At 34.1% G+C, this 24,794-nt stretch overlaps 1 protein-coding gene across 4 annotated transcripts in view; it reads left to right on the forward strand.

Annotated features, from left to right (window-relative positions):
- Positions 1-24,794, forward strand: part of CNTN1 (contactin 1) — a 327,378-nt gene that overhangs the window by 113,856 nt on the left and 188,728 nt on the right. Inside the window, exon 3 of one of the 4 annotated variants that reach the window (XM_003355617.6) lies at positions 444-542. The exons of the other annotated variants lie outside the window; for them this stretch is intronic. The gene's annotated coding sequence lies outside the window, so the exon portion shown is untranslated. The remainder of the gene's footprint in view (positions 1-443; positions 543-24,794) is intronic. 4 annotated transcript variants of the gene reach the window in all.

The following is a 24,794-nucleotide window of genomic DNA, read 5'->3' on the forward strand; positions in this document are numbered from 1 at the left end:
TGTGGAAATAAACCAATCACGGAGCTCCAATTGTCTTAGCGATGAGGTGATCAATAGCCCATTACTGGAGAGAACAGCGGCTACAGGAAGTGCATTGAAGATTTTAATGCATGAATTATGCATGCGGTGCTCATTCTTTAGTCTAGGAACAGAATGACAGGGTTTGTGAAGTCGCCTCAGATAGTTTCTTGCATTAAGTGACTGCAGTGAAATGCTTGATATTTTCAGGCATAGAAGCAGCATTGACTCTAGCCAGCTGAATTTGGATGTAAATCCCCGAGCTCCCAGCACAGAATGGTTTATTTGAAAGTATTGCTATGTAGAGAGCCAGCTTTACTGTCATCTAACCTGCTCTCCCCAGAAGGTTGGCTGAAGGATGGGAGCGGCTGTGCCTTCCTCTGAGGTCACAGCTTGAAGTCCTTTTAACTTGCTTTCTGCTGCAGGAGAGAGGCGTGCTGTGGTGTAACTGCCGCTGCATTCATTCAAATGGACAGTTTGCAATAAATACTATACACAGAACGACAGATAATTCAACATAGGAGGTAAGTCTGAGGCTTTTCTCTAGATTAGATCATTGCGAGCGAGAATGTGCTGAGTTAGAATAAGGGTGATGCGGTATTCCTAGGATTGCCTCACACCTCAGTATTGCGATGCAGTGTCACGGTTCTCAATTGTTATGCTAATCGAAAGCTGACTTTATTTTATATTTGGGACACTATTGTGCCGAAGGGTGTTTTATTTTGCACGCAAAAGCTTTTCGAGAAGGTACCAGAGCTCAGATATGTGTGTCTTGGATAGACAGAAACCTGCAAATTGGGGAGGGGCAGCACTGAGAGTGAGCAGAATCAAAAAAAAAAAAAAAAATTACCTCCTGTGAAGAAGTTTTAGCAAGATCAGGGTATTCCTTTGGTTCCGTATTATTTCCTTAATGTCAACATTTCAAATTATGGTAAAAAAAATGTTGGTAAGCAGAAAAAATGCTCAATCCTTTTCCCAGAAGCAGAGGAAAGCACTGAGGTACTCAAACTCAAATACTGTGTTGCATACAAATGGAACAGATGGAATTAAAATAATTTGGACTAGCTTGTCCTTGAAGGAAGATCTTGTTTTCAGAAAAAAAACAGTTGGACTTCTACCTGTAGTGATTTTTTTTTTTTTTTTACCCTCTCCTGCCCAGAATGCCTTACTCCAAAAAGAATGCATAGGTGGCATATTTTGAAATCTACACCTCTCACCACCCCCTAGAAAAAAGTTTTATTTCTTTCTTGGTCTTTTAAAAATTAAGCTTATACAATTGTAGAAACTGCTATATTAAATCCAAATAAAATTTACAAAAACTCTGAAAAACTGAAAAATACAGTTTTATATAACATTATATTTGCCAGTCTTTGTGAATTAAAGTTATTTTCTTAAATATCATGGCACATCATGAATAAATATGCAAATAATGTGCATCATGATATTCATTCCTACACCTTTATTTCAGGTGGGAAAATAGCATTAACGAAGATTTAGTAAACTCTAGATATAGTAAAAATTTTTAAGGATGCTTTTCAACAGTACTCTTATAATATTAATATGTAGGTGTATATATATACATATGCATATATGTACATAGATATATACATTATATATATTTTATAAAACACAATACATATAACATGTATGTAATATTAGATAATATAATATCATTATATTGCATGTTAATTAATGTTAAGTTTTTAAAAACGTGTTTGCTAATAATTTATCAAGAACCAGTAATAGGTAAAGTCAAATGTTTTTTGTAAAATGGGGACCATTTATTAAAAACTAAAAAAGGAACTCTAAAACAATGATAGTCATAGCATAGGAAAAATACTTTGCAAGCATTTCACACTGCATTTCAATTCTGCTGTGATGGTGTTACCCTATTGCTTGGCTTTCCTGTCAGCGGTCTGGTGGCAGTGTGGCTCTGTGCATGTGGCACCATAGAATGTATTTCAGCCTTCCAGGCTGATCTAGTATAGGTACATGAGCACACTCACACGTGGAGGGGAGTTTTTCCTTAGGGAGGGGAAGAAAGGATGAAGAATTAACTGCCTCTACATTTTAGAGGTATCCTGATGCTGAGTCATGGTGTTCAGTTCTACTTAAATTCTTCCTGGCTGAGGTGGCCCCTTCACAGCTAGTAAAATGAAATCTAAAAGAAAATAGAAAGGATGGAGGGAGCAGAAACTCAAAGGTGTTTATTGCCTACTGACAGACTGAATTCTGAATAATGAGTGTAATGACAGGGCTACTTGTTGGATCTGGCTGAGGTGACAGTCGAAGAAAAAGCTCCATGCTGGATGACAAGATCACACCAGTAAAATTAATGGGGCAACATGGGGAGCTTGTTAAAACAAAGGGATCCATGTAGCACTGCACTTGTACTTATCTAAGCCTCTCAGTCATTGTTCTAGTTTCAAACCAGGCCATTAATCAATCTCATTGAACATATCTGATGGTCAGATAAAGAATATTTTCCAGATTGTGTGAGGGGAATCTATAAAGAGATGTGCTCAATTCCAATCCCCACATTCGCTGCAATTAATTTTTGTAGGTTATCAATTGGGAGAAAGTAATAAAAGGTTAAGGAGAATATTTGAATATCAACAATAACGTAAGAGGTGAAACACCAAAATGAGTTTAGATAATGATTATTGTGGCAAAGTATGATCCTATTCGATTCGGTTGGAAAGGAGACTGAAAATATAAAAAGGATATAACAAAAAGGAAAGAAGGAAAATGAATGAGAAGTCCATATAGTAGTGAAACATTAAATGTAAAATTTTTGAAAGAAAAATGTACTTAATTCATATTTGACATATTTTTAATGCCTCTAAAAATCAATTTATAAGACATCTGAAATATTTTGATTCACTAATATAAGGTTTTATAATTTAGATTAAAATAAATTTTAGAGGTGATTTAGTAGAACAAGAAATAGTTGAGAAGAATATTTTAAAATGGTAAACTAGCAGTCAATTTTCTTATAGGGAATAAATGTACTTGTATTATTAAGAGATGTTAGCACATACATTATAATAAATCTAAGAAGTATATCTCTGTCTTTCTATCTATCTATTTAACATAAACTAAGTTTGTAGAAAGTTATGAATTATTTATGGAAGATTAGAAGAGTAAAAAAGTAAACGTCAAGTTATTCTCTCTGAATATAAATATGCATTTTTCCACATTATTGTTTGCCCATTTTCTAAACCTAAAACACATGTACAAATTGATTGAATCTGAGCTTATATTTATATCACAAGGTAATTCTCTATAGGATTCTTTACTAAACAGTCCTTATGAGTTACAAGCTTTGTAAAATACATGGAAAACTTTTTTGAGTATGAATTATCATAAAGAGTGATAGCAAGAGATTTAATCTTTTCTCTCCCATGTGAGAAAATGATAAAATTAGTTCCTCCTTAAACTATTTTCACCCTAAGAAATTAGTTTATGAAATATTTCCTTTTCATATGTGCTCTTAGGAGTGGACTCTGATGGCTGTGTCATTTTATTATAGCTTTATGCATGTTTCACCAATCTCTTCTCTCTGAATATAAATATACATTTTTACCCCATTTATTTATTGTTTCCTAATCATTTTAATCTTGTAAGACAATTCAGTGCAATGAAGAAGCATTAATTAAGGATCTTCTTTCAATGCTTTTTTCTAGATGCAAAAAAAGATAAAGGGCTATGCCTTCAATAGAACAGATAATTCAGATGCAGGGAAATTTTACATCATAGCATCAGCTAAAATGTTTGATTAAAAGTTTTATTTTATTTACTTATTTTTTTAGGGCTGCACCTGAGGCATATGTAAGTTCCCAGGCTAGGGGTCCAATCGGAGCTGCAGCTACCACCCTACACCACAGCCACAGCAAAGGAGGATCCAAGCCACATCTGCAATCTATACCATAATTCACGGCAATGCCAGATCCTTAACCCCCAAATGAGGCCAGGGATCAAACCTGTATCCTCATGGATACTAGTCGGGTTCGTTACTGCTGAGCTACAATGGGAATTCCTAGGTTGAAAGTTTTAGTGTAAGAGAAATGAGGAACAAGGCTCAAAATTTTTAAATAGAGCCCAGACCAATATGCATAAAGAGATGGAAGCAAAAATTAATACTATATATTCTAGTGTCAAGACAGAAATAGAGGAATTAGATAAGTGTAGTTGAGAATAAACAAGATGAAGACAGGTTATTAAAGCCTTAACTATCAGAGGAGTATGTTTAGACATGTCTTATAGTCATTGGACACTCATAGACAGTACGTAATCACACTGGAAACATTTATCCCTAAAGACATTTCCAACCCTCAAATCAGATGAATTTTCAACATTTTATTAATGATTGTTAATCCCGAATTAAATAGTGTATTAATTATGTCTTCTATTTTTTGTATTCTAATGCTTTGCCTTCTGTCCCTAGAGAGAGTGCCATTTTCAAATGCAAACCAACCAATCCAAAGCCCTGCCTTCAACCACCTTCTTTATCAGAGTTCTCACAAGCCACTTTCTTCCTTCCCTAATCACCCCAGGGACAAGTACCAGACAAACAGGATCCATACCAATGCCCCAGAGCCCCCTAAAATAATTCAAACTGGCCAATCCTAAATCTATTTTTATCTTGCCTCCTTTCTGAGAAAACTATAATAAGGCTCTGTCTCTTCACCAGCCCCAACCTCATGATTCCCTGTATGTCCCCAGATATGTGCCTCTTCTCAGGATCTGTGCATATGGCAAGCTGTGTTTTCAACGATAACCTTCACCAGATCTGTTGGTTTTACCATACCTAAATAATAATAAAATATATTAAAACAAACATGAAAAGCTTCTCAACATCTTCTTTAACATTAATTAGCATAAATAGATATAGCATTACCTTTTCATTAAACTGCAATATTATTTTGAATTGAAGGGTAATTTCTAAGTGAACCTCTTGTAAACATAAGCTTAATCATATTCTAAATTGTGGTGCATAGAGGGAGGGTATGCTCTCCAGAAATGTGAGGGGCAGTTAGTTTTCAGTCTCATGACAAGGTATATAGGTCTAAAGTTCTAAACATTTTCCTGCATCCTCTTTAACTTGTAATATGTTATATCTGCTACATGAAAATAAGCATCTACCTCATCAAGCAAATAAATCAATGTCAAGAGAAAATGCCACCTTATGCTCCTTAAATATCAAAGCCTGAAATTGTAATTATCAAATGCTTGTGTTGCTTATATAAAGTCTTTTATATCCAGTAGGCAACTATAACATACATCCTAAACAAAAACTATTTCTGCTACATTAAGCCTAAAAAATTGAGCTGTCTTGAGAATGAGGTGTTCAAGAAAAGGTTGCTGGTTATCAGTGAATGCAAAACTTTGGAACAATGACAAAGGCACTTAACCTCAAGACTAAGAATTGAGCCCTGCTGAAGGATGTATACCAAAGGACAGTGCTCATTTTTCAGCAGTGCCTTCTATTCCTTCAAACCATTATCATTGAAAGAAACCAAGAACAGTAAATGATCTTAAAGGATAGAAGAATTAAAGCATTAAATGCATGTTTTTAACTTCCCCTTTGTATGACTATAAGGAATCATTGCAATCACAATAGTTCTTGATGAGATAAACTTTTGATAAAGAAATTCAAGTAGAAAATTGGAGATAATTTAGATCAGGAACAGGTTAGAAAAGACACTAGTCATACTAGCAGATGGAAAGGCAGCAAGGTAGGTGGCTGTGAGGGAATCTGGAGGCGGAGCTGTGCCAGAAAGAACAGAGGAATTCAAACAGATGGAAGATGATATATTAGTTGGCAACAAGAGAAGCTGGGTGACAAACAGGAGAAATCTATTGAAGAACTAAGTGAGTAGGCAGCCAAGAGGTGGATTAGCTGGACTAGTAATAAACTAAATTCGTCAGTATGAGGGCATCCAAGTTCCAGAATAAATAGATAAGCATAATGGAAAGCAACTACAATTGTTACCTTTCCTTATGCCTAGGAAAGGGAAAAATTGGCTGGGGGAAAGGGAAAAATTGGATTTCTTCTTGTAAGACTTTTTTTATAATTTGCAATTTGTTATTATAATTTTTAAAAATGCTTTGAGGTCATGACAGACAATGATCTTCTACAGAGAGAAACCTTTAGTAGAAAATTCAGATATGCTTTCTACTGAGGAAATTTACTCTGAGAAATTATCATAAGCATAAAATTTATTTATTATTTCCTAGTTTTATGTTTCCTATCATCTGAGTTCTGGTCCTAGCCTGGTTGGTATATAGGATTTGGCTGGAAAATAATACTGATAGGTAACACAAGTAGATAATAAGAACTTTAATTCCTCCCTAAAAAATAATTTGGCAGACCGTAGAAAACATGAATATAATTTCATTTTTAGAAAAAATTCCTTATGTTGTTATTGTTGTTAAAAGTGATAGTCAGGAATTCCTGTTGTGGCTCAGTGGTTAACGAATCCGACTAGGAACCATGAGGTTGCAGGTTCGATCCCTGGCCTTGCTCAGTGGGTTAAGGATCTGGTGTTGCTGTGAGCTGCGGTGTAGGTCGCAGACATGGCTCGGATCTGGCATTGCTGTTGCTGTGGCTGTGGCATAGACTGGCGGCTATAGCTCCGATTAGACCCCTAGCCTGGGAACCTCCATATCCGTGGGTGCAGCCCTAGAAAAGATAAAAAGACAAAAAAAAAAAAAAAAAAAGTGATACGTGTCAATGAACATAAAGAAGATGATCACAGCCATTTGGTCTTTTTTTTTTTTCTTCAGACTTGTCTGCCCTTAAGTCTCTCTTAGATAAGTATTCATGCTTACAAACACTTAGTAAAATTATGTAACATAGGTAAGTACTTTAAAAAATATAATTGTCATAATAAATGAATATAAAAGTGCCATACACAATAACATTTGCACGAGAATCTTGGCTTTATGGCTATTTTGATTGCCCTTCAGATACATGGATTCTAAGAAGAAGAGACACTTTCATTCACTACATATACAAACTTAGAATTTATGCCACTCTTTGCTTTTGTTCTCCAATCTAACCTCTAAACATATTTTTCTGATACATCAACCATATTTCTCAAGCCAATTTATTACTATCTATTTTACTAGCCAAAACCCTTACCTCCACTGTTCCTAAAACTTTTATGTTTATTGTCAGTATGATCATTTCTAAAATATCCATATTCCAATTAATCCCACGCAGAAGCAAGGATCATTTATCTGGGCTATATGACTATTCTTTCTAAGTGATGCATTTAGTTGCCACTTTAATCACTTGAATTAAACTTTTTTGCACAAGGCTAGTAACAGCATCTTCCCAAGTTCTACATGCCCACTTTATGTGTTTAATTCTCTTGAACTGAGCAATCATATTTGGCAAACCTTGCATGTATGCTAGCCACTCTTCCAGACTTCGGTGTTCAAGGATGAATAAAGCGTGACCTTTTCATCAATGAGTTTATATTCAGATGGAATAAATAGATTTATATATACCAGATACTGTGGTACAATCTAATTGATGAAATGATGTTACTTTCATATGTAATAAATATGTATGTCACCATACATAATTATGAATCTGTTGAAATCAGGGAGTGTATGAATTTATTAAATCAGCAAATATTTATTAAACCCCTTCTGTGGGCAATGACTATGCAAAGGGAAGTATATCTCCTGTTGCCACGGATGATTCAGTCTATTAAAAAAAGAAAAAAGGCAACAGAAAGCTTACTGGAAAAAGATCACACTTGTAAATGTAAAAGCAGGTATGATAAGTGCGTATGAATTTGGCTTTAGCCAAAATTAGGGGAGGGCATCAAGGGTATCTTTCTGGATAAGGCAATCAAAGAATACTTAGAATAGTTTAAAAATATTTGACTTGTCTTTGTCTTTCTGGCTCATTTCACTCAGTATGAGATTCTCTAGTTCCATCCATGTTGCTGCAAATGGCATTATGTCATCCTTTTTTATGGCTGAGTAGTATTCCATAGTGTATATATACCAAATCTTCCGAATCCAATCATCTGTCGATGGACATTTGGCTTGTTTCCATGTCCTGGCTATTGTGAATAGGGCTGCAATGAACATGCGGGTGCATGTGTCTCTTTTAAGTAGAGCTTTGTCCGGATAGATGCCCAAGAGTGGGATTGCGGGGTCATATGGAAGTTCTATGTATAGATTTCTAAGGTATCTCCAAACTGTTCTCCATAGTGGCTGTACCAGTTGACATTCCCACCAGCAGTGCAGGAGGGTTCCCTTTTCTCCACAGCCCCTCCAGCACTTGTTATTTGTGGATTTATTAATGATGGCCATTCTGACTGGTGTGAGGTGGTATCTCATGGTAGTTTTGATTTGCATTTCTCTTATAATCAGCGATGTTGAGCATTTTTTCATGTGTTTGCTGGCCATCTGTATATCTTCCTTGGAGAAATGTCTATTCATGTCTTTTGCCCATTTTTCCATTGATTGATTGGTTTTTTTGCTGTTGAGTTGTATAAGTTGCTTGTATATTCTAGAGATTAAGCCCTTGTCAGTTGCATCATTGGAAACTATTTTCTCCCATTCTGTCAGTTGTCTTTTTGTTTTCTTTTTGGTTTCCTTTGCTGTGCAAAAGCTTTTCAGTTTGATGAGGTCCCATGGGTTTATTTTTGCTCTCATTTCTATTGCTTTGGGAGACTGACCTGAGAAAATATTCATGATGTTGATGTCAGGGAGTGTTTTGCCTATGTTTTCTTCGAGGAGTTTGATGGTGTCCTGTCGTATATTTAAGTCTTTCAGCCATTTGGAGTTTATTTTTGTGCATGGTGTGAGGGTGTGTTCTAGTTTCATTGCTTTGCATGCAGCTGTCAAGACAAATACCATATGATATCACTTATAACTGGAATCTAATATCCAGCACAAATGAACATCTCCTCAGAAAAGAAAATCATGGACTTGGAGAAGAGACTTGTGGTTGCCTGATGGGAGGGGGAGGGAGTGGGAGGGATCGGGAGCTTGGGCTTATCAGACACAACCTAGAATAGATTTATAAGGAGATCCTGCTGAATAGCATTGAGAACTATGTCTAGATACTCATGTCGCAACAGAAGAAAGGGTGGGGGAAAAAAACTGTAACTGCAATGTATACATCTAAGGATGACTTGACCCCCTTGCTGTACAGTGGAAAAATAATAAAAAAAATAAAATAAAATAAAAATATTTGAATAATAGTTTATTCATTGTAGTTATGAAATGAATGGTATTGACTATCAACTTCAGAGGTTCACACTAAAGAGAGGTAGACAGTTAATAAACACAACTTGAAAGGATAGAAGAAACAAACTATGGGTTTTGTGCTGAAATCATGCTTGAATGCATATTCTCATTTAATCCTCTCTGGAAGACTATGATATCCTCCCTTTAAAGATGGGAAAACCAAGAGATTGTTATACTGTTACTAAAACTCTAGGTTTAGCATTAAGAGATTAAAGTTTATCTTCAATATCACCATGTTGTACTAAATTTTTTGGCACTCTGTGGGAATCTTCAAATATATGTAAGTATACATATATAATCAATGTCATTTCAGAGTCCTATGTTAATAAGTTTGTTCATCTTTCATTTTAACTAAAACAGACATAATGAAGGCAGTGCAAAATTTTAAGTAATTTCTATTATGACTTACTAGAAGAAAGCCAGATTTAACTTGAAAAGTAAATTATCCATAAACATAATCTAAGTTTCAAAATGGTCACTTTGCTCAAGTATGGAAAATTTGACTAGTGGATGAGGAACAAAATGCCACTTGAGAAATATACAAATTTTACAATATGTCTAATACATGTACCCAGCTTATTACTGAGTAGTCTGATGAATAGTGTTTTTTTATTAATTAGTTCATTATTAGTTCCTCTAAAATATGAATTAATGATGAATAATTTTAAACTTCTTTCCTTGGGAGAGATGCTTTTAGAACCTTTTTCTCCTTCTTAACTCATACAGGATAAAAAAAATTATATTAACCAGAGGGATTTTCTGTATGTGACTTAAGAATAGAAAGGGCACCTACATTCCCAGTGTCTAGCACAGTGCCATGAACATAGTAGATACTCAATAAATGTATGTTGAATGAACGTTCACATGAATTAATGTCACCACATTTTATTAATTTTAAAATACTATTAAGTCACTATCAAATGAATAGACTTTGGGGAGAACATTTGGTAATGTTAATTATACATATCAAATGCAAGATGAATCCTATAATAGTAGATTTTTTTTCCCCAAAACAAAAGTCTATCTCTAGCTTAAGCAAGGGGTGAGATTTTTGAGAAGGATATGGTGTCATGTAACTGAAGGCTATACAAGCAAATATTGGGAAGAATGAGTTGAAGTGTGGCTGGACTTAAAGTACACCTGTTGTACCTGGAGATCTGAATGTCATATCAAAAGTGTCAACTTCTCTACGAATGTGGTTTTTCAGTCTCAATGAAGATCAGCTTTAGAAACCACTAAAAAAATAAAAAGACAACCCACAGAATGGGAGAAAATCTCTGTAAATGATGTGACCGACAAGGGCCTAATATCCAAAATATACAATCAATTCATAACACTCAACAGAAAAAGAGCCAATAACCCAATCAAAAAATGGGCAAAAGATTTAAATAGACATTTCTCTAAAGAAAACATACAGATGTCCAATATGCACATGAAGAATGCTCAACATCACTATTAGAGAAATACAAATCAAAACTACAATGAGCTACCGACTCACACCTGTCAGAATGGCCATCATTAACCAGTTTACAAATAATACATGGTGGAGAAAGTATGGAGAAAAGGAACCCTCCTTCACTGTTGGTGGGAACGTAAATTGGTACAACCACTAGGGAAAACTGTATGGCGGTTCCTCAGAAAACTGTATATAGAACTACCATATGACCCAGCAATCCCACGCCTGGGCATGTATTCAGACAAAACTTTAATTCAAAAAGATACATGCATCTTATGTTCATTGCAGCATTATTCACAATAGCCAGGACATGGAAACAACCTAAATGTCCATCAACAGATGAACAGATTAAGAAGATGTAGTACATGTATACAATGGAATACTGTTCAGCCACAAAAAATGAAATAATAGCATTTGCATTAACATAGATGCAACTAGAGATTCTCATACTAAGTGAAGTCAGAAAGAGAAAGACAAATACCATCTGATATCACTTATATATTGAATATAAAATATAGCACAAATGAACCTGTCTGCAAAACAGAAATAAACCCAAGGTCATAGAGGAAGACTTGTGGTTGCCAAAGGTGAGGTGGGAGCAAGTGGGGTGGATGGGAAATTGGGGGTTGGTAGATGTAAACTATTACATTTAGAATGGATAAGAAATAAGGTCCTACTGTACAGCACAGGGAATTCTATCCAATCTCTTGGGATAGAACATGATTGAAGTATGCGAAAAAGAATGTGTGACTGGATCACTATGTTGTATAGCAGAAATTAGCACAACACTATAAATCAACTATACTCTAATAAAAATAAAATAAAAATAAATTTTAAAAAAAGAATGAAAGTAAAAAAAGATCAATTTCACTATATGCCTTAGGGAACATGCCTGGTTACCAAGATTTAGATATCTTTCAATATTGCAGCTCCTTGTCCCCAATCTCCCCAACTCAGTAAGTACATTCTATTACAGTTTTACAAGGATAATGTTGAAAAATGGCAAGTTTGAGTGATTGGAATGAACATGGTGGTTTTTTTCTTTACTTTATTGATTATAAAATTAATGTAAAAACATATAGTGGTTTAAAACTTGAAATATATTCTGTCCATCAAAAATAATGTGGATATTTTATTTATTCATTTATTTATTTTTGTCTTTTGAGGGCCAAACCCCTGGTATATGGAGGTTCTCAGGTTAGGGGTCTAATCAGAGCTGTTGCCGCCAGCCTACACCAGAGCCACAGCAATGCCAGATCTGAGCCAGGTCTGCGACCTACACCACAGCTCACGGCAACACCAGGTCCTTAACCCACTGAGTGAGGCCAGGGATCGAACCCGCAACATCATGGTTCCTAGTCAGAATCATTTCTGCTGCGCCACGACAAGAACTCATATTTAATATTTTAATAAAAGAGAACTCATGTCTTATGCAGAAGTTATGTCAATAGCAAGGATGAAAATAAAAATATTTTGAATTACTTTATATAATTTTCAACATATTTCCAGACTCCATGAGAACAATTGTTTAGCTTATGTCCATATCCCCAGCACTTAGCAGCTTGCCAAATATATTGTAAACAGTTGGTAAATATTTTTCACATTAGTGACAATTTGATAATAAGGTCTTCTTGACTCATATAATGAAATCATTATAGTAATAGTGAAATGGGCTACAGCAAAGCAGTAGAAATATTAAGAAAGTAATTAAAGTACCAGTGAATATATTCCATGTTGTGACCTATTCACTGCTATATGACAAATTATATAAAACAGTATATTTAGAAATAAGTGACCTACAAAAGAAGCAGAGATCCAAGCCAAAATGAACGTCTGGTTGAGTCTAGATTTGTATCATGTTGATAAAGATGGCTTGAAATTGTGCATTGTTTCTTTGGAACCTACTCAAGGTGCTAAATACATAGAAAATTTTTGAGGGGAGTAGAACTAAGCAGAATAATAATAAAGATATTGAGAGAAGTGGTTATTTGTGCCAGGATACTCAGCTAGAAGAGAGAAAAGATGGCCAAATGTTTACATAGATATATTCGGATGAGACCTTTGCAGAAGAGCATAAATGCCAGATATTGGTGTTTTTTAATCAGAATCATATTTTAATCATTTTTGTGGGGAAAAATTCTTTGGCACGGTGATTATTTTGAAGTTACTAAATGCAAAAAAAAATGAACAAATCTAATTATTTTCTCTATTTTTTATAGCAGTAGAATAGAGCCCTCATTTATGGAAATGTTAATGCCTTTAGGTGAAGCCCTCTTTTTATATAAATTGAATGTAAATAGATGATTTATGTAGTAATGATGAAAATATTTTTGGCAACCCAAGAGTAAGATTATTTAGGCTTCGTCTAGTCCCTTATCAAGAATAAAATGAAATTTTAGAATTGGAAGGGGTCACATAAAAATTGTGACTAATCCTCAGTTTTTGCATGTGGAAACTGAGTTTCTAGTGATTGAGCATTATAATTTAAAGACCTTCTATTTAGACATATCTACATTCTACATATAGAAAGAAATGTTTTAAAACATGCATGGTTAAAAATTCAATAATAAAATTAAAAATTGCAGTAATTTTTCCCATACTTGTAGAATTATTGATTCAGATGTAATCTTCATGTAATTAATTTTTTAGTTTAAGGAAGAATATTTTTTAAGGTATTACTTTTGCTTTTGTAAATTATCTCAAGGACTAGTCTTAAAGAAAGAAAATTTACATGAAATAAAATTATTTCTCTGTGATTTAAAACATAGAATTCCTAGATCTTAACCACAGAACTGTAATGTTGGGAAAAATCATTCATAGGCATTGATTAGAAAATGGGCACTCATTGAGATATGCTCAGTATCAATATAAACTTAATTCTTCTTTAAAAGAGCTAGTCGTGTGTCAATTGATGTGCTAAAAATAAATGCTTTGGTTATATTACTAAAAATATAATTTTCAGTAGCTTATAACTTAGGGAGAAAGAGAAGTAAATCTGCTAAAATTGAAATGGAGTTGGTGTGAATCTCCATTTCTCATATGGAAGATTGATTAGGATTAAATTAGCCTAGCAAAGTGTAGATATGCAATAAATACTAAATGCAGAAAAACAATATCATATTGCCTAACAATTGGTAAAATAGAGTGAAGGACAAAAATTTGCTGGTTAACCATAGATATTATTACCTTTTTCAGAGCAAAATTGCTTTTCATTGTGTTTTTGTTGACAGAATTAAGCATAGTTTAAAGAGAGAAATGGGTACACCAGTGGGTACTTTATGCTAGGCATTGTGATAATTATTTTGCATTTTATTTAAATGTCGTCACAGGAGTAACAATAAACATTTTTAAATGTGTTAATGAAATCCAATATTTTAATTTTGTGTAGGAAATCATATTTTTTGCATATAGGTACAAATATAGGTGATTTTAAAATTATTAAGAATTATTTAGCATTGAGTCATTATGGACCAATACGTAGTTTCTAAGAGACAAATTACAAAGAAATATAGACACCAATTTATTATTTTGTTAAGAATGAAATAAGTTTGAATTTTAAAGAAACATACAAAATACATATGAGTAGAATGGAAATTAAATATTCCACAGACAGTAAAAAATGATTATACATAAACTGAGTTAATTGGGGAAACTGATGAATTTAGAGCCTGATCTAAAATGAATTTAGCAAACAAACCAATGAAAAAGATCCACTTTATAGGTGACAGAAATATTTAGCAATGGCACTGCAGTGGAAGTTAGAAAAATGGTAAAGTCATGTAGACAATTGATAATTGAATTAAAAAGAGTAAAGCAAATCCATCAATAGTTGAAAAAAAAGAAAAAAAGATGGTGAAGATTAGGGCTGAGAGTACTGATAACTTAAATGCTTCCCTAAAGTTTCATACAGACTTCAAGTTACATAAAGTTTCATACAGACTTTCATATTCACTTCCTTTCTTCCTATGTATCATCATCACATAAAGCAGTTTTTAAGTTTCGATATCTCTAACGAAATCAGCCAAAGCTTTCTTTTTTGTTTTCTATATGCATTTTTTGAGTAAAAACTCCCTAACAGTTACTCCTCCTTTCAATCTGCGTCACCTTCAAACATTGTGCAACCTATTTATGCCAACTGAAAAATGTGAGCTAAAAATTATTTGAATTTTATTATTTTCAAAGGTCTTAGGGAGAAGTTGAAAAACAGTGAATTAATAATGTGAATAACAGGTATCTTATTTATGCCACAGGTATATTCCTAAATAGGGAGCAATAGAGTTACAGCCTGAAGGAGTGCTTCGTTCCTCCAGAACTTCTAAATTTCTATTCTCTACACATATATTGTCGTAGGAGAAGAAAGCTTCATGCCTAGATAGAATTAATTGTCACTGCTGCAGTTTGGATCCAGAATTAAAAAGAGAACAAAGATATATATAGTCTTTTAAAATTTTCCCTTTAAATTATTTTTTCCCAATGACATTTCTATAAAGTCAAGCTTTTTCTTAGTGTTCAGTGTTAGAAATTTTCTTTGCGTTGTCAGCTAGGCAGCTTATGGCTAAATTTTCTATTCAATTAATAGGTAATGTGCCCTAGACTAGGTTACTTGATCTTCCTCACTCTGGGATCTCATTCTTCTATCATTGTGTTAAAAGCTTCATTGACTATGCAAGATGTAACAAGATTTCTGGAAGCATTAGTGCATATATAATTAACAAATAGATATGTGAATAATTTATGGGCGATTAGCATCTAGACCACACCCATTTCCATTGAGTCAAGAGATTAAAATGTTAGTTTGGAATTTATGATAAACCCTAATCTGACCACATACAGTTCTCTTTGAAAGAGATACACATATAATAAAGTGAAGAAAGACTATTTCAAAGAGTCTTTTCTGATAAATTGTATTTTTCCAGGGTTTTTCCTGGATGTGTGTCACTTATCTGGCAGCCAGTATAGTCTTCTCAAAGATGAAACTCCTACTTAAATCATACTGTACTGAATAATATGTCATCACTTTGTAGTACAGGCAGAATCTCGAGCATCTGAAAAAAGAAAAAAGGCAGTAGGGAAAAGGAGAAAAATACTCCTTTCTCCATGAATTGCCTTCTCAGACAAAATAATCAAATGTAATGTAGGACTGTAATATAATAGAATGACATAATCCATGTTACTAAGCAATAGATAGTAAGGGATCCAAATAAAACATCCCCCTGCAGTTAGATGGATCAATAAATGCCAATGTAGTGGTATCATCAAACTACACTGATTAAGAACCAGAAAACCTGGATTAATTCCCTTTGACATTTTAGGCAAATGGCTTAATTTCTCTAAGCTTCAAGTTACTAATCTTAAAATGGGGCTTAGTAATATTGGCCTCACTGATTCTCAAACTGCTTATGGACTTCAAATAGAGCTTTCATAGAACTCTTAATAATTTTTATACCTCTAAAAGAAAGGGCATAAAGACCAAAAAGGGAGCTTAATATTTATCGCAACAAAACTTATACTCTTGTTTAAAAGAGGTAATTTTATATTAACATAACATATATGCAATGAGTTATATATATTATATATATGATTATTTTATATAAAACATATATAATATCTATTATATATAGTGTGTGTGTGTATATATACTGAGGGAAAGTAAAACATGAGAAATGCAAAAGATTGCCCCCCAAAACAAGTGTATTGTAGATTGGAAATCATAGTCAATTTTTGAATCATTTTCTGCAAAACCAATTCACAAACATGCTCCAATCTAGTCTATCCATCTATCTTCTTGTTTCACAAATCCCAATAAAAAAGCTTGGTTGTGACCTATGAGGGTAAACAGAGGTTAAATAGTACTAGACATTATGCGAGGGTCTCTGATTTATCTCCCTACCACCTGAAGAATTTCTACTAGGGAGACTGACTCTCTGTGAAATACGGAATGCTAACAATTTCTTAAATACTTTTATAATCATTAATATCTGATAGTGATTTGTATTTAAAATAAAGATTTTCACCTGACACTCACCACAGGATCTGAATGTGGAAAACAGTCAATGAGTGCCTTGTAAACAAATGTGCGTATTTAAAATAATTTTTTTTTCCTATATGCAAAAAAAATTTTTTTTCAAACAATTTCTCAGCCATGTCATTTACAACCAAAGCAAAACAAACTCAAATTAAGAGTCTCTCTATATTTTCCCCTGTGAGACATAGAATACTATCTTAATGGGAAGATAGATTGATGAAGAATCAATCAACCAATCAACATTTTAGAGGATGATATTGAAGTTGTATGTACATTGATGCTCACATCTTTAACATTATAAGTGCTGCTTGTTTCTTTACATTTAAATTAAATTGTTTTATACAAAGGCAACTGAAAATTTGCACATTTTTCTGAAAATTCTTATTATGGCTATACCTTTAAAACAATATAGATATATTGTTCATTATGAAATCAGCCCATAACATATTTAACTTCAGTTCATATTTTTTTAAAGACTATCAGCATGAAGTTTCTAAGAACGTGGCCAGAATTATTTTTTCTTTCTCTTGACTTTCTGAAATAAGTCTGAATTGATTCAGTACTTTTCAACTGTTAAATTAGATGCATCCCCCAAAAATGTTCCACAAGGCTACCCAGAAGGAGTGTGACAAAAGGAGTGAATAGTTACTGGAAACTCTGCTTCTTTATGTGTCATAAAGCACAATGGAATTGCTAAAGCCTCCAATCTATTCCTTGATTATGCTTTGTATTTTAGAAGCTTTCATAAGATCCAGGCACACAGTCTGAATCTATTATTGTTCCTATTTCAGCTGACATAATCAAAATTATCCCAAGTGATGATATCAAAATATTAGCTTGTCTCAAGTAAGTTCTGTGTCTAAATTAGTTTTTGTATTCTTCAGATGTCTATGAGATTATATTTTGTTCATATATACACCAGTTTATTTGAAAGTATTTTTTAAATTGTTAATGGGAGTTGTAGATGAGGTATTTACTCATCTTTGCATTATTACTGCATCAAATCAAAATCAATTAAGAATTATCCAGTCTCCCTTTTTATTATTTTTCATTTTGACCTTTTAAACACCCCCTTTCTGACATAAGGATGGTAACACAGACTTGTTGTTAATGATTATGTCCATTCAACTGTCTTTAACAAGGGCATTTAGATCATTTATCTAGACATCATTCAGCTAGATCACCTTTAGACTTTAGAATTTAAAATGAAAATATTCCTGCTGGAATTCTGTTAGGGATTGTATTTACCATGCACTGAATCTTTGATTTGCTACAAAGTCATTTGCAAAGACTTTACATAGATTGTTCTTCAAAACACTAAAAACAGAACTACCACATGATCCAGAAATTTCACTTCTGAATGTATACCCAGAGTGTATACCCAGAAAAAAATAAAAACACTAATTCGAAATGATGCATATATTCCAATGTTCATAGCAGCAGTATTTACAACAGCCAAGATATGGAAGCAACCCAATTGTCCATCAACAGATAGATGAAGAAGATGTGTGTGTGTGTGTGTGTGTGTGTGTGTGTGTGTGTGTGTGTGCAATGGAATATTACTAAGCCTTAAAAAGGGTGGAATTCTGCTATTTGTAGAAATGTGGGCGAACCTAGAGAACAATATGCTTAGTGAAATAAGTCAGAAAGAGAAAGACAAATTATATATGATATCACTTACATATGGAATCTAAAAAGTAAAACAAATGAATGTATACAGCAAACAAAAAATCACAGATATAAAAAACAAACTAGTCGTTAACAGTGGGGAGAAGGAAGGGGGGAGGAGGAAGATAAAGGTATGGGATTAAGAGATGCAAAACCATTAGGTATAAAATAGATAAGCAAGAAGAATATATTGTACAGCACAGGAAGTCATAATCATTTTGTAATAACTTTTAATGGAATATAATCTGTAAAAATACTGAATGACTACATTGCACACCTGAAAACAATGTAATATTTGTACATCGACTAGACTTCAATTAAAAAAATAGACTTTTAATAGTGATGGAAATTGGGGCTCTTTGAATCAAGCTTTTAGTGAAAGTTAGTGACCAAGCTCCCATGCACCCAGAATATCAATAAATAATTTGTAATATTTATTGGCTCAGAACTAGGATGACTCTGCCTTTAGTTTGCACGTATTCTTTTCCATGTCTTATGCTCCTTGCTTTTCCAGTGCATTAAGGATGAAAGCCCTAACTGAAAAAAAATTATATACATACATGCTATGTGGATGTGTGGGTGCATTTGCACACATGTGTATATGTTTTAAATCCCGTTTAACAAAGGAGTAAATACTCCTGTGAAATAAAAAAAAGTTCCATCGACATATTGGGAGTCCCTGGAACATCTGATTTTCAAGCATTCATCTTTTAGGCTCTCTGGGGTTACTCTTGCTGTAAAATTGTATGCTCGTTTTTGTTAAATCAAGCTTTATTTTGAGCTGTTATATACATCTTTTCCTCCCATAATAATTCTTCAGATACTCCTAAGATTGGTGTGAAATGTATTTTTATTACCATTTTATAGAAGAGGAGACAGATTCAGTGAAGTTGGCTTCATACCTGCCATGAGACCAAGCTGCAATACTTATTTTATATATAGGTCAGTTTGATCTGGGACCACTGTTCTTTCTGAATCTGGTACAATTGTGGCTTGGCTTTTAAGCTTTTTATCAGAACATCTTAGATTTCATTTTATTTACCTGAAAATGTTTAGTAATATTTTATGAATCACATGTACCATCCTTTTTTTAAACCATATTTTTTTCAACACTAAATGGCATATTTTCCCCATTTTAATGCTGTTAAAATGAAAATGCTGGAAAGTTTAATGTCACAATGACATTTTTACAGAATCTGAAATTAAATTGATAAAACAAATAGTGTAAAAGAACTGAGAAGGCAGTATTTTATGTCCCCATGTTTGGGAAAAATATATAATGTCTTTGATTCCCTTCTCTCTGAAAAAAAAAAAATGCTCTACTTTTGCATAAAAACTTTGTATAAAGATTTAAATACTGTTTTATTATTTCTGTACTTACAATCCCCTCAAGCCATTATCAAATCTTCCTTTATTAATTTTCATAATTTTCTAAATTTGTTTTTTTTTAAGTCCCTCGTTTCCTCCTGGGAAGGTAATTCTCATTGTTTAGTTTTCTTTTCTGAGAGAATTTGATCTAATATCTAATATCAGTGATTTCACTGAACATTTACTGAAGTTTTTCAATAATTGATTTATCAGAGTATCTTTTCTCTATTGTGTTATTATAAACATTGTTTTGTATTTTATATCTCCCAGGTACTTCTTCAACTTAATAGGGAAAAATACATGTGAAAAACTGAGTTTTAGAATTTCTTGTAGAACTTTTCTTTCTGTTTTGTTAGAAGTGATAACAGAACTTGAGCAGAGTGAAGTCAGTGTTGAAAAAATTAAACTGTCCAAACAACTGATCTTAATTAAGAGTTAGGGGAAAATCTGAGGCAGATAGGATTCCAATGGATTACATTCATTCAAACTCAAACATCTCCATTTTGGGTGGCAAATTAAAGTGTCGAGTAGGGAACTGATGCTAGGTCTTCAGGGTTAAGGTTCGTGAAAACCCACTGAGAGCTGAATCCAAGGCACACTATGATCTCAAAACTATTTTCAACAATTAACAAAACAGAAATCAATCATGTACTGATTGTCATGGTCTGGTTTCATTCATTCATTCAGCATCTATTTGTCAAACACACTGTGTGAGATACTATGTTTTGGAGCCTCAGTGGTAAACAGTAGATAGACTACATTTTTTTCTATAGATTGTCAGCTAGTTACGAACATTAGGAAAGAATTTGGAGTACAGAAAATTTCTTTGTGGGGGAAGAGTGAGTGAGAGCTAATTTACGTGAAGGTAGGAAGAAGCTTGGTGGAAGAGTAATTTATTTTGAATCATGAAAGATAAGGATTTTTCCAAGCCAGAGCACGGGGGAATAATTAGAAGTTAGCCTCAGCGCATCTTTCTTCCTTTCTTTCTTTCTCTCTCTCTCTCTTCCTTCCTTCCTTTCTTTCTTTCTTTTAAATGAGAGTTGCAACATTTATTTCAGGTTCTCTCTTGTTTTGTTTTTTTTTTTTTGGATTTTTTTTTCTTTTTTTCTTTTTTGACACACAGGCAGTATGTAGAAGTATCTGGGCCAGGGATTGAGCCTATGCCACACAGCAGCAACCAGAACCACAGCAGTGAGAACATAGAAGCCTAACCAGCTAGGCCATCAGAGAACTCTCACCATATTCTTATATTTCTAGATTTACAAATTTGGTCTTATGTTATGAAGATGTGAATTACCTTAAGTTTATTTATTTATTTATTTTTTGTCTTTTTAGGCCCGCACCTGTGGCATATGGAGGTTCCCAGGCTCAGGGTCAAATTGAGCTACAGCTGCCAGCCAATGCCACAACTACAGCAATGCAGGATCCGAGCCATGTCTACAACTTACACCACAGTTCACGGCAATGCCCGATCCTTAACCCACTGAGCCAGGCCAGGGATCGAACCCACGTCCTTGTGGATACTAGTTGGGTTCTGAACCACAACAGGAACTCCACCTTAAGTTTAAATGTCTATAAACCTGGATCAGAAGTCAGCTGGAGAAATAAAACAAAAAAGACCATCATGCAAACATCTAGCCATTAAAAATAAGAAGATTCAAGGAGCTAAAGCAAGAACAAATGAAGGCACTCAACCTCCATTATAATTTGTTTCTAAATATGAAGTTATGTGCTATGACAACACATTAAGGGGATTTCTGACTCAGAATTGGGAGGCCAAGGAATATTTTCTGAAACAACTGATTTCGGAACTAAGCCCAGACTGATGATTAGGAGCTACTTTGGAGAAGGGCAGGTGGTGGAAGCAGGGGAAGTGGAGGAAGGGAGTGGGGATGAATCAGAAAGAAAGAAGAACCTGAGAAAGAGCCCAGAGGCAGGAAGCTGGGAAGACTTGTAGTTCCTTTTCCATGGGATGGTGGTAAAGGCAGCAGTGGCAGCAGTTACTGGAAAGGTACACAAGGAAAGACGATGAAAAGCTATTGCATTGTATTAAGTAAAGAAGTGACGTGACTGAATTTTTGCATTGAGAACGATAACTCTACCTGCAGTTTTGAAAACATTTTTGAGTGGGGAAAGGCTGCCAAGTAAGAGTACTAGAAGATATTGCCGTAATCTCAGTGAGAAATAAGAATTACTTAGACTAATGGTTTTCAAACCTTTTTCCTTAAACACCACCTAAGAATTTTTTAAAGTTAAATGTTCTCTCATATACTTATGAACTAATTTACACGATCACCATAAGTTTAAACAGTTACAAAAGACATAATTTTCAGTATATGGTAATTTTTGATATTTTAAAATAAATCTGTTATTTCACTCCTAAGTATATCCACTAGTCTGAAAAGTATTGAAATTTCTTGCTTATTATTATCCATTTAAAAATATTTAACATAGCTCTTATAAAGCAAGCAATTCCCCAGACACCAACTGGGTATTCAATGAGATCCTACTGTGTAGCACTGGGATCTATGTCTAGTCAGTTATGATGGAGCATGATAATGTGAGAAAAAAGAATGTATACATGTATGTGTAACTGGGTCACCTTGCTGTACAGTAGAAAATTGACAGAACACTGTAAACCAGTTATAATGGGTAAAAAATATATATATATATGAAGAATTCAACTCAATTCTGACACTATCAACCCAGAGATAGCATCAGATTCCAACCTTTTGATCACAGCATTGGCTCCTGTGGCAAGCAGCCCCATTCTTAGGTGCTTTCCAAATGTCACCTCATTTATATAGCAGAAGATACCTATATTACTTTCAACACTATGGAAATTTCAGGATTTGGGGAGCTATGAGCCAAGAGCTGTGGACAAAGACCAAATATACATAAAAAATATATTTTAGCCATCTGAACGAGCAAATATAGATTTCTTACAAATCACAATATCATAACACTCTTCTTAAAAATCAAGTCAACATAAAGATGAATTCCTGTACTGTGAATTCTATTCTGCTGATCTATGTGTCTGTTGTTATACCAGACTATACTCTCTGGATTATTGTTGCTTTGTAGTAAATCTGAAATTTGGAGCTTGATTCACCAATTTTGTGTTTCTTTTCACTGTTCTTTTGACTGCTCTGGGGCCTTTGATTTCCATATTAATTTTAGGATTGACTTGTCAAATTCTGCAAAAAAGCCAGGTGGGATCTTGAAATGGATTGCATTCAATCCATAGAAACTTTAGGGGGATATTGACGTCTTAAAGTTGTTAAGTCTTCTGATCCACAAACACAAGGTGGGTGGATTTTGGAGTATGTGACCTCCAAGGACTCTGTGTTAGAGGAAGGGATGCTGGAGGATTTTAAGGGCCAGTCTTAGAAAGGGGCCTTGCACCACTTCTGTCCACATTATTGGCTGGAAGCAGACATAAGGCTTATACATGCACAAGACAAGAGCAAAAGAATAGTGCTTGTAGTCTCTGCCAATTATTAAAACATTTTGTCATCATAAAATCAACATGAATCTTCTATTTTAATGAAGCTTTCTTGCATATCCTGGCACTATCAAGCACAGTATTGACTTTCTAATCCACTCAATAATGAATACTTTTATTAAGAATATGGATTCAAGAGTTTCTGTTGTGGCTCAGTGGGAACGAATCTGACTAGCATCCATGAATACATTTTAATTTCTTGTAGAATTTACTAGTGGAGCCATTTGGCCCTAGAAATATTTTCATGGCAATATATTAACTTAAAAATTCAGTTACTTCGGAGTATCCATTGTGGCTCAGCGGTTAACAAACCTAACTAGCATCCATGAGGATGCAGGTTCGATCCCTGGCCTTGCTCAGTGGGTTAAAGATCTGGCATTGCTGTGAGCTGTGGTGTAGTTCACAGATGTGGATCAGATCTGAAGTTGTTGTGGCTGTGGTGTAGGCCAGTGGCTACAGCTTGGATTCAACTTCTAGTCTGGGAACCTCCATGTGCCACGGTGTCAGCCCTAAAAAGCAAACAAAAAAAAAGAACCGTTGATTAAAATCCGGCATTGCTGTGAGCTGTGATGTAGGTCACAGAAGTGGCTTGGATCCTGTGTTGCTGTAGCTGTGGTGTAGGCCGGTAGCTGTAGCTATGATTGGACCCCTAGCCTAGGAACTTCCATGTGTGGCAAGTGCAGCCCTAAAAAACAAACAAAAAAAAAGAATATTGAGCACATACAAGATGCTTAGCACAATGGAGACACTTAGAAAACAAAGATAAAGCATGTTGGAGACAGACATGTAATAATCAGAAGGTAATGTAATATGCATATTATTCAAAATTATGGAGGAATACAAGAAGAGGCAGTGTTTAGCTTTGGCTTGGGCAGTTGGAGAAGTTCAGGTTTTAATTCTGAGTCAAAGGAAGTGACACTACAGTCTTGTCTTAGTGGATAGAGAAGGGATAACAGCCTTCTGGACTGAAAATAATCATGACATTGTGAGATTTTAAAACAATAAATCAAGTTAAATTTTAATTGCTCCTGAATGGATCAAGTTCTTGATTGTGCTGTTATAAATCACTTATATGTACTTAACAGCAGCTCCACACATTAATTATAATTATTCTATAAACCTTAAATGAACTTCCCTAGTCACCTTGATTAGAGTATACGGAAATATGTGATTATTTTAAAAGGACTAGTAGTTAGTACAGGCCTAGTATTTAAAATCATCATGCTCAGAGTTTATTTTCTTCTTGTTTATATTTTGCTCTTTACTTTGTCAAATATTTAATAATATAGGTGGGTCTATGCTGGTCCCTTTAGATAAAGAGAGAAGAGGAGAGAGGTGGGCTTTCTAGATTTATTTATTTATTCTTTCACTAAATATAATTAATTTTTGGTGATGTTTTTGGTGGTAATTTTATATTTGCTTTAGTATGAATAGAAATATTTTTGGATTATTTCTTAACTTCAAACATTTTGGGT

Source organism: Sus scrofa, chromosome 5, assembly GCF_054392235.1.
Source record: "Sus scrofa isolate SSC_HxYL_T2T_F1_AM1 chromosome 5, Sscrofa_HxYL_maternal_Yorkshire_Landrace_v2.0, whole genome shotgun sequence".
Classification (NCBI taxonomy): Eukaryota; Metazoa; Chordata; class Mammalia; order Artiodactyla; family Suidae; genus Sus; species Sus scrofa.